Source organism: Sorghum bicolor, chromosome 4 (assembly GCF_000003195.3).
Source record: "Sorghum bicolor cultivar BTx623 chromosome 4, Sorghum_bicolor_NCBIv3, whole genome shotgun sequence".
Taxonomy (NCBI): Eukaryota; Viridiplantae; Streptophyta; class Magnoliopsida; order Poales; family Poaceae; genus Sorghum; species Sorghum bicolor.
This window is the reverse complement of record NC_012873.2, coordinates 62810405-62821323: the sequence shown is the minus strand read 5'-3', so window position 1 is coordinate 62821323 and position 10919 is coordinate 62810405. Positions and strand designations below refer to the sequence as shown.

The following is a 10919-nucleotide window of genomic DNA, read 5'->3' as shown; positions in this document are numbered from 1 at the left end:
AGACATCATTCAGAATTTTGGGGTCCCTTTCAGTTTTCAATTGTTTAGTTCCAAAATATTTTACAAAATCGACACTGTAGCTCTTTCGTTTGTATTTGACAAATATTGTCCAATCATGGACTAACTAGACTCAAAAAATTCGTATCGTCAATTTCGACCAAACTGTGAAATTAGTTTTTATTTTTGTCTATATTTAATACTTCATGCATGTGTCTAAAGATTCGATGTGACGGGGAATCTGAAAAATTTTGCAAATTTTTTTGGAAACTAAACAAGGCCCAAATACATGATGAAAGGGTGCAAAATATAGCCATGCTTTCTCGAAACAAATAAAGGTACAATGTTTTTTTACTAATATAAGAGGGTAGTATAGTGATCTGATGTGCTTCTGTGTGGCTTAATCAAGATTTTCCTGTGATATGTCGACCCAATTAGTAGAGGTGAGGGTCTCCAAGGCCTACTTTGAAGCTGCACGCATAACACGTCACGTCATCGAAGCATATAGGTGTAGTTCATTGACTCGGAGTGGGTTATTCGCCCCCGAATAGTTGTAACGTTAGTCTCATCACAAGTATTTCTTCAGTCTTAGATGTCTTTTTTTTCTTTATTTTTTTAGAAAAATCTGGCCTCTACATCCACATAGGTGATATATAGCCAGAAATTATACGAGCTCTTAGGCTCAAAGCCTCACAACTGAGGGGAAAATATAAAACAACAACAACAACAACAACAACAACAACAACAACAACAACAACAACAACAACAACAACAACAACAAAAGAGCTGGGAGCTAAAAAAACGCTAAAAAGACTAACTTTCTGCTGAACTTTTTCTCTGTCCTTGCTTTCAACATGTTTTGTTCTTATATAGTAACAGCTCTCCATATCGCAGTCTCAAACAAAGGAACGAGATTAAGTCCCTATGTTAATCCGACTTCACCATCCAAACACTTGCTGCAAAATTTCAACATCATGACCTCCCGTGAATCTTTTTTTTTTCTTGATATGTCACGAAGGATATAAGGTTTTGTAGAAGCAGTGGAAGAGCACATCAACTCCAATCCATGAAGATCCCAGCACTGTCGCAAATGGCCAGCGTTGGACAGAACAGAATAAAGGCAAGTCTGAATTCTTTCAGTGAGATGGCAGTCATAACTTAGCATCATTCTCTCTTGTATATTAGACGATGGATGACTGAAACCGATGGTCTACGGAAGGTACTTTTGCAATAGCTCACATGAACCAACTAGTATAGGGTTCCCCATGCACATATATAGGAGGGGTCGTTTCATGCAAAACGACACCCAAATATTGTCTAGGCATGCGCGAACTTTGTTCGGTCACCATTAGGATCCCAGTAAGTTCGGTTCGGTCACCACAAATGCACGAACTTTGTTCTCTAACGAAAAACATCCTCTGTTCTCTAACGAAAAGCATCCTCTATTCTCTAACGAAAAGCATCCTCTGAACTTTGTATCCTCCCCCTCCGAAAATGTCACTGTCTGCACCGAATGATTCCAGCAACGGCAAGGCAGATGCTGCTGCTAGTACACGAGTACCAGTAGTGTTAGGATATGTCTCCGAGGGTAGGCATCTACGCCATTCATGCCGAGTAAAAGGAGCCACTCACCACTGAAGCGTCCTATCACGTCACTGCATAATTCTGATGATATACCAATCCCAGCTGACTTTTTCCCCTGGGCTTTCACTGTGACCATGGCCGGTGTTTTATCATTGCTAAATGAAGCAACAGACATCATAACTCAGCTTGAACCGTTAGAGATCGAGGGAATATTCCTAGACAACAGTAATCAGTGCCACTACGCTTTTTATATATAGAAGTCTTGCTGCCACTTGAGTGGGTCAGCATTCAGAAGCTTGAAAATCTTGGATCATGACCCTCAGGAAACAAAAACCTCTGTCGTTTACGCATGGCAGTTCACTACGCTGTCACTGCACTGCGTGCGCCACCTTGCCCAGCTCCTTTTACTCGGCATTCGGCAAGCATTGGAGCAGAGTTTGCAGTGCAGCGGAAAGGGCTCGCTCGCCTGTAGCTGTAGGGTTGGTGAGCGACGGTGGTGGCACTGGCAGTGGACGAGGAGGGCGGGGTTTCATTCACGGCTGCAATCACTTGATCTCTGACTCCTTTGCGTCACATAAGGTGTGTCAATGCCAGGAAAGCATGGAGCTGCAATCTGAACACAGATGAAAATCAACGGCGGGTCAGCTGCGGAAAGGGGAACAGCCAAACAGCATAATATTTTGTTGCCTTTACATAATTGAGGATGCCCCATCTCTTCTGAAGCAAGTGGTTTGGTTTGTAATAATAAAACCTAAATACATGAGGAAAAAATGATTAGCATGCAGATGGTGTGGTGCCTAAGTCTATCATTCAGTAATATATGGGCAACGTATAAATGGAACATGTGACCTTATTACTAAAGTAGCACTCTGCATATTTCCACTGAAAAGAAACTGCAGAGCTTTCTTCTATAGCAAGGGAATAGCCCACTAATGCAGTGATATCATATTCAGGTTTCAAATAAAACTGTTACTTGAAACTTTTTTTTGGATGCGCAGGACTTTTACATGAGTCTGAAATTTGATTACAGGATGCTGAAGCTGTCATACTTTTTCATCAAGACTATGAGCAGTCGGCTAGTGCGACTATTACCGAGTAATGATACTCAAATTGAAACACAAACTGACCACTGGTATAATTCACCACCGATTGGACTCTGGCACGTGGCCACGTAAAAGGGAATATAGTGGACTACAAGCTCAAAACGTGTCCCATCGAAAGCAGCATGCTTCAGATAGCCTTTCTTCAAATCAATGATATCCTGGACCCCCAACTAGATTCTAGGGGAAAAAATTGAGGACAGGCCAGGAACTTATTTATTTAACAACGGAACTTCAGTGGGAACCAGAATTGCTCATGACACTTGTCAGTATCAGAACATTTGGTCTGCGCTCAAATGGCAGAATGACCACCTCTCATCTGTTAAAATGCAGAAACAATACAGTACTTTATTTCAAGAATTTTAGACCTGCAATAGTGGTGGCTTCCCACCAAAATTAAGGCAACATCCACTTCGGCTATAAAATTCTTACAAAACTCATCACTGATCACCTCCCTTCCCTGATCTAACCCATAAATATTGGCACTTTTAACAATTGATAAAACAGAGGATGTGGAGGCGTGCACCTATAATACTCAGTGATCTAATTGTCCTCTGGGGTCAGCTACCGGTATTTGGCTTTCTCCTCCACCTAAAGGAATGTTGTGAGAGGGACAGTAGCAAAAATTTTCAACCTGCTCATTTAGCAGGGGATAAACATAGGACCACATTGTGTTTGCAATACCCCTAAGGTGTCTCCATTCATGATGCAGGGGACCCATTCCGCACTCTGAGTAGTTTTCTGAGAAAAGCATGGCCATGAGAATTTTCCTTCCAAGGCTCAAAGTTAACAGCGTCAAATGGTGATTGGGGGTGAGTGTCAACCTAAGTGGGGCGGAAAAGTTTTCAACTTGAATTTTGACAAGAGACATGAAGAATCACCCTCCCTACTCTATCCACATTTACAATATGGTTAAGACCATTAACAACTACTTCAGGTCCATCACGCCAGCTAATAAAGCTTCTCAAGTGGTAATATTATATGTCATGAATGACTACATAAGGACCCTTCACCTTTAGAAAAGTTAGAGAGACAAAACAGGGATAGGCAGCATTAAGCACGCGCATCATATATTCTAAATAGAAGAGGGAAAGCGCATTAGGAGTATGCTCTGTGTATGGTGGTCTAGATGGCAGGCGGGTAAAGGAGTTCTTTTGTTTACTCCAAGTTGACTCTCACTGAAATGTGTCAACCACTAGAATAATATAAGAATAGAAGCTTGAAGGGAAGGACAGACAGCTTGCTCACGCTCAATTTGAAAGATGTCATGCGTGAAGGTTGCCCACTAGTGACCTGAACAGGTTGGTGGACGGTGACAATGATAAGTGAAAATAACATGCACCAATGAGAATCGCTGGTCTGTGTTCATTTATGTGACAGGCTATGATATGGTTGTAGTTGTAGGTTAGTTTCGGACTCTTCTTGAGCCTTTCTGTCGTGATATGGAGTCACTAAGTCAAAGGCATTGATAACTCTGCATTTGGAAGATGATAGTCAAAATGCCAGTCCTGTCTCTTGAAATGTCACAGGGTGGATATTGCCTTAAAATATGGTCAGAATATAAATCAAACAGAAGATAGTGGCTTCAGCTTCATCACCAATTATCCCTCGAAGGTGAAATTGTATTATAGGATGAAATAGCAATGCATAATATAATGGAATTGCCAGCTCAATTTTGTGAACACAATCTACCTATGCTCCTATAATGCTTTATAAGGATCAATCCCATTGGCAGGTGGTTTAAGAAGCATATAAGTATGCTGCATGCACAACTGAAGACCTAATAAATAGAAGCTATAAAACTAGATGTCAAGAGAGAGAGAGAAAAAAAAGGTTACCTGGAGATAGCAGAATGCTACAGCCCAGCTTCTTGCACCTTCTTGAAAGTATGTTAATTAGGCAAACACTATTATCAGCATTTCCTAAGAATGGTTCCAGAAATGCTTAAAAGTTAAAGTTGAACAAGAATTAGATGATAATGGAAACGTTAATCGAATCAACTGGGAAAAGCAGCTGCACAGCAAATATATTATTTTATTCAAGCTATAGGAACATTTAGTATGGGTAGGGGAAATAACACTAAGACCTTTATTTCTATAATAGATGATGTGCAGCCAAATAGAACCACTGAGATGATGCTCCAGTGAGAAAAATATTACAGGAAAGAATAACAGCATAGTAAACATTGTTATCATAGATTTCACTCTGCACAAGTTGTTGTGTTGTTCTTCTACAGATTTGCTACCTAATCTAATTTGTACAAATGTTGAGTAAACGCTAAATAAGGAAACATGTTGACACCATAGAAAATATATTTAAGTCGACAAAGAACAAAATGCAAAGCTTATAGAACTATATAAAGCATATAATGCTGGTTGTGGTATGTAATGCTCACGGTTGTACTATTGATCAGTAGCAGGATTAAACAGTATACAGAAACATAGTAGACATCAATTGCTCAATCTGCCAGAAGTATGTATTGGAATTTTCACCACTAGATCAGAAGAACTTTCTTAAATCAATGAGCAATGTTTGTAGAAACAATTTATCATCAGCACTGTGTCTAATAAAAAGGCCATATTGACTAGGACTAGAACAATTGATGTCTAGAACCAAAATTTGGGCACTTGATGTCTACTATGTTTCTGTATTAGGAACCAGGAGTCCTTATTTAGTGCCCAAATTTTGGTGGATCTTCTTTTGGAGATATGTTCCTGTAGTATAGATGATAAATTCCCTATCCAGAAGCAAATCAGCAAAATTGTATTGCAACTCCACCAGCCATTGCAAATGCAATTAATCCATCTATGACCACAAATGCATAGTGCCCGTGAGAATACTTGAATCTGAAATAGAATAGTGATCAATAATTAACAATAAAGAGAAACAGTAGTAGTATTGAAAGTGGGCCATAGATAAATACAACTAGCACATGATGAAGACACTATGATTGAGGGTATAAATCACAAACCGGCACAACACTTAAATGGCACGACATGCATCACAATGTCACTGTAAATCTGATTCATATATTAAGAATAAGAATTAATCTGATGTCTCAGCTGATCCACATCTGCCAGCTACAGACATGTAATTTTTTTTATCGTGCTAATTTCTACTACCAAAGTTAGCTTGAGAAATAAATTATATTGCATGAGCAAAGGAGGAACAGAAATACAGATTATACAACGGTTTTGTTTGGGTGCTGGTAAATATTGCGTGCCAAATCAAATCTGCTCAGAGTAGAAACCGAGCAATTTGTTCAGACAACCAAAAGAGGCATTACAGAGATTGCCTTACCAGTTACCACCACTCGGGGCAGCAACCGAGCCGCGGCCTCCCTCGCAGCTCACGACGCACGCGGGTCGTCGGGCGTCCCAGCACCGTCGCTCGCGCAGCGACGAACCGCGGCAGTCACGCCGTTGCCCGTTGCTCCGGCGCCCCGTCGGGATGCGCCCGCTGGCAGCAGTGCAGCCTCGCTTACCGGGCGTCACCGGTCGTTCCTGCTTGATACAGCGCCGCGCCGAGGCCGGGGACAGAGATGCTCGATTGGTGCGGCGGCCGGCGGCGTAGGAAAGCTTTTGTTATCTCGGACTCAATACGCGCATCTTAATTTAACACTCGATTCGCTTGCTTTTCAGAAATTAGTAATACCCAACGTGCAAATTGTTTTTGGCGCTGGATAGAACATAGAAGCGTGTTGTATGTTTTGTTTAAATTCTTCTCCTTAATACAATGATACATAAATCTTTTGTGTTTTTGAGAAAAAAAAAGATTCAAATAGTTATAATCAAGGCACGAAGAAGGTAGATCATTATTTATTCTAAAAAAATTCTGAAACTGGCTTCATATTTTTTGAGCTACAATAAAATTTTATATGAATTTTTAAATTAAATCGGATTTGGGGTCTAGGAAAATATATTTCTATGAAGTTATTTTTATAACTTCTGATAAATTCTATTTGGTTTTCCTCAACTATGAACATGGTCCGATTTACTTCCTTTGCAGCAGACATAACGTCATTGTTAGCTGAAAGCCTAAAACCATTGTCAAAACCATCGAAAGAAAAAAAAAACGGTTTCGAAAGATGGATCGAGAGCCAAAGAAAAAACAAGTTTCTAATTAGCGGAGGCAAATCCAACTTCATCGGAACAAATGGGCCGTTAGTTGGACTGGACTTGGCTATCTTCAGCTCGCGTGGTAGACGCAAAAGGCCGCAACGCGTGAGGTCTGGCATGTGACTCGTTGTGTGTGCTGTGCTTCGTCCCATCCCAGCCCAACCCCAACCCCAACTGACAAGCCGGGCTGGGGGAATAGTGGCTATTCTGGCTACCCTCTCCACGTCTCCAGGCGCCAGTGGGCTGCCGCGCGCGCACAGTGGCCGCACCACCGGGCACCGGCAGCGCGACGACAAGGCTTTGTTGGGTAGCGACGCCGCCGCTTTCGGGTCCGGCCCGCATCACGCGCGCGGATGTGCCCCCTGCCACGCGAACGCGGGGCCTTGCGGCACCTCCTCCGCGACCGCGAGCGATGCCATGCACTTGGAGCAGTACTATACAGCGCAGCATGTGCAGCAACAAGGTACGACGTAGCTGCTGTGCTCGGTACGTACAATTAAAGATCGATTTCCGGACCGGACACGGGACACCGGCCGGTCACCGCGGACGACAGTACGTGTACGCGCGCATGTGATTATTTGATCATCAGTCCTAGATATAGTACTGCTAACACGTACAGTACTACGCTTAGATTCCTGGTTAAGTTGGCGTCACCTGTTTACGTCCGGCGGGAGGGACTGCACGATCGAGTACGACTTCCATTTTCCAGATTTCTCGTAGAACCTCTAAAAATCTGAGTACATCGTGCTACCCCTATGTTCTAAATTATAAATTGTTTTGACCTTTTTAAGTATCTATATAGATTTTGTTATACACCTAAGATATACGATATATTTAGAAATGTCAAAATGACCAATGTTATATCCGCATGTGCTTGAGCTTAATCTTAGCTTTGGTCTGTCCAGCCTAGTGTTTGATGTTGCCGTAGTTGATCGGTTGTTCGCAATGGCAACCTAGCCGCTTGCGCTCGGCAGGTACTTTGTCACCGATGTCGCTATGCCCCCCTAATGCACTTGTTGAGTTCATGCTGGCTCGTCCCTCCCTTGTGGATTTGTCACCATATGCTGTCTATTCTCGATCGGTGGATGCTTTGCCACCGCTACTTCATTGGTCATATTGGTAGCCTTGCGTTGATGTATTCTTCCTTGCATAGTCAAGTCGGTCAGGTTTATTTGTGGTGGGAAGCCTCTCCCTACCGCTTTTTTCTTTTTTGTGTATGTCCTGCTGTCATTTGGGCTACTAACCACTCTCTCTGTGGTTCTGTACCTGTACTGTGGGATCCTGCATGATCACATAGCTACGTCATGTAAGCCGTTCTTCCAACCTCTTCTTCTCAATGATATATGTGTTAAGTCACGGTAGCGAAAAAAACTATAAATTATCAATGTCTGTTGAAGCCATTACTACATCTCAAGCATTCGTTGGTCAGCCCTATCAATGTGCCAACAATCGGTGCCTCAAGCCCCCTTCCACGACGAATTGTGGAACCATCATTGTCGATCTGCTAATCTCAATAAACTTGGTACCTATATGCCACAATGCCATATAAATTGTAAGCCATGAGGTGAGTAGGTGGTCACATTTGTTTTCACCTGGTTTCTTGCGAAGCCCCCGCGTCCCCCTCCCCCAAACAATATAATGCATGTTTCGAGCTGCGAGGTTGTCGCACATATGTGCCAGGGAATTGAGCGAATTGCAAGAAAAATATCAAATTCTGATATGCTTTTTTATGATTTGGTCATAATATCATCAACGAGAATATATGTTTCTTTCCTAGGTCATTATAAAAAGTTAAGGGCATGGTAGATTATTTTACCTTAGCACCAACTGCATGAGTAATCAAATGTTGCAAACCATACAAATGGTCGCCAAAACTCAAAAGTGAGAGCAAACATTTGTCCTTATATAGGGGATTACATGAAAATAAAAGGACCACATATAAATTCTAAGGGTGCGCACATCCCATTCTACACACCATAGGATTCCATGGCTCACAGATGACTCTGCAGCTTCTGATACTGAAGCTCAATAGCCATGCTGGAATTGTTGTTCTCCACTATGCCATCAAATGACATCAATTACTCAAGCTCTCTTGAATGTGTGGTGTGGCGGTGGTCGACATCCTTCTTTCGTCCAGGCTTTGATGCTTGCCAGTGCGCGCCTCCCACTGCGCGGCTGACACCCCTCTTCGTCTAGGCATGGACTCTTGCCAATGCACGCCTCCCATCATTGCGGGCGAGTCTTGGAATGGCTCCGCATCATGTGGCAGCGGCTGACACCATCTTTTTCGTCTAGGCGTCGACGCTTGCTGGTGTGCACCTTCCACCATCGTGGGCGAGTCCGTGAACAACTCCATATGGTGTGACGGAGGCCTGCACCCTCTCTGTCATGCGAGAATGGCTCCGTGTGGTGTGGCGGCAGCCAACACCCTCACCCCCCTCCACCTCCGTCAAGCGTGGATGCTTGTTGGTGCATGCTTTCCTCTGTTGCAGGTGGGTCAACGAGAACACTGGCAAAGGTTCTAGCGAAAGCTCAACCCAGATCATTCTAGGCTAGCATCGAGGTTCACCTTCTTGAAGGCATCACTGAAGAACCTCTTGTTGCCTCGCCTGCATCGGCCTGTTACCGCTCGGCACAAGGCTAAGCTTCTACTTGGCTGACGATGATTATGTTACAGCGTCATTCATCTCCCTAGAGGCATTGTTGAAGAGTTTTCATGCCTTGACGTGTAGTTTTTCTCTCTTTTTGTCGTATATGTGATTGTTGTTGTATTTTTATTAGTGGATATGCCACAAACTAGCCCTTGTGTTGGGGCTCCTTTATAGGGTTTTGCCTCGTTCCCTAAAAATGAGGCTATTGATGATAAATCAATACTATTTAGGTGGGGACTCTCTCTCTCTCTCTCTCTCCCTCGCCTCCGGTGTCAGTTCAAAAAAAGTGCTACCACAAGGGAGCGCTCCGTCCTCCATCATAAACCTCTCTATTTTGCGTGTTGCTCCCTTGTCATCTCGCCGTACTCTCTAGTCTCTACTACTGGTCCTGCCTCCCAAATCTCCCCCCCATCCCCCAATACAAAACCAGCTTTGGCGGTCCAAAATCTGGAAACCCTAGCACATCCCCATTGTCGCTCAACATTTCTATCTTTCTTCGGTTCTTTGACTAAAAATATTCCTTGACTCTAAGCAATTGAAAATCTTGGAGGTGGTAGAATACAAAGAATTATCTCTACATATTTTGGTAAAAATACAAGATATTTTTTCTTAGAATGAAGAGTTGGATTTAGAATAGGACATGTCTGTGAAGCAGATAGAATGTGGCAGAACCTCCTGAATTAAGTGGCCCACATGTACCCATCATTGTCTCAAAGACTTCTGATCGGCGTGCACGAGTTCCAAATGACTCAAGAAGTCTGTCGGGTGTCCTCGGGAAACCCGAATCATCCACATTACATTCTTTCCAGGAATTCCCTCATTAAGCATTACAGTATTACAACATTTTCATAGGTAAGATAAATCAGAGTAAAAGCGGAAAGATTATATAACATAGATCGAAGCTTAAGTCCAAAGGTTACAAACCATAAGTATTTAGTACATAAAAGGTTCGGAACTTTATATTACATATACCATAAGTCACACAACATGTTTTACTTGCCCAAGGTCACACATCAGATTCATCATCATCACTCTCCTCCACAAGAGTGAAGTAACAACGACCATCAAAAGCCTGATCAAAAGGTTCACCTGCAACAGGGGTTAATAAACCCTGAGTACAAAAGTACTCAACAAGACTTAACCGACTAGAAAAGAGGTGAAGACTCAGGTATGCAGGCTATAGGGATTCAAAGTAAAGCTTTAGCAAGATCAAAGTATTTCTTTTGCATAAAAGCTTACTAAGAGTAAAACCTACTTTCAAGTTTTAACTCAAGATCATCATTTATGACTAACCAAAATTATTTTCAAACTTTCGTAAACATACCAAAACTTTCTTTTACCCAAGATCCATTTATTACTACGGTGATGGTGTGAGGATTGAGGCTCCATATCCGAGGAAACACGGCGATTCGAATCGATTAAACCCAGCTGGGGATTCAGTACCACACGACATATGTAGAACTTAATCT

At 42.5% G+C, this 10919-nt stretch overlaps 1 long non-coding RNA gene across 2 annotated transcripts; it reads right to left on the bottom strand.

Annotated features, from left to right (window-relative positions):
• LOC110434579 lies at window positions 1703-6270 on the bottom strand. Of its 2 annotated transcripts, none has more exons than XR_002452120.1 (2): window positions 4520-6270; window positions 1703-2332 (listed from the first exon to the last, which is right to left on the bottom strand). It is a non-coding gene; the product is annotated as an uncharacterized LOC110434579 (long non-coding RNA). The 2 variants fall into 2 exon arrangements; XR_002452119.1 differs by having other exon boundaries at window positions 1703-2194.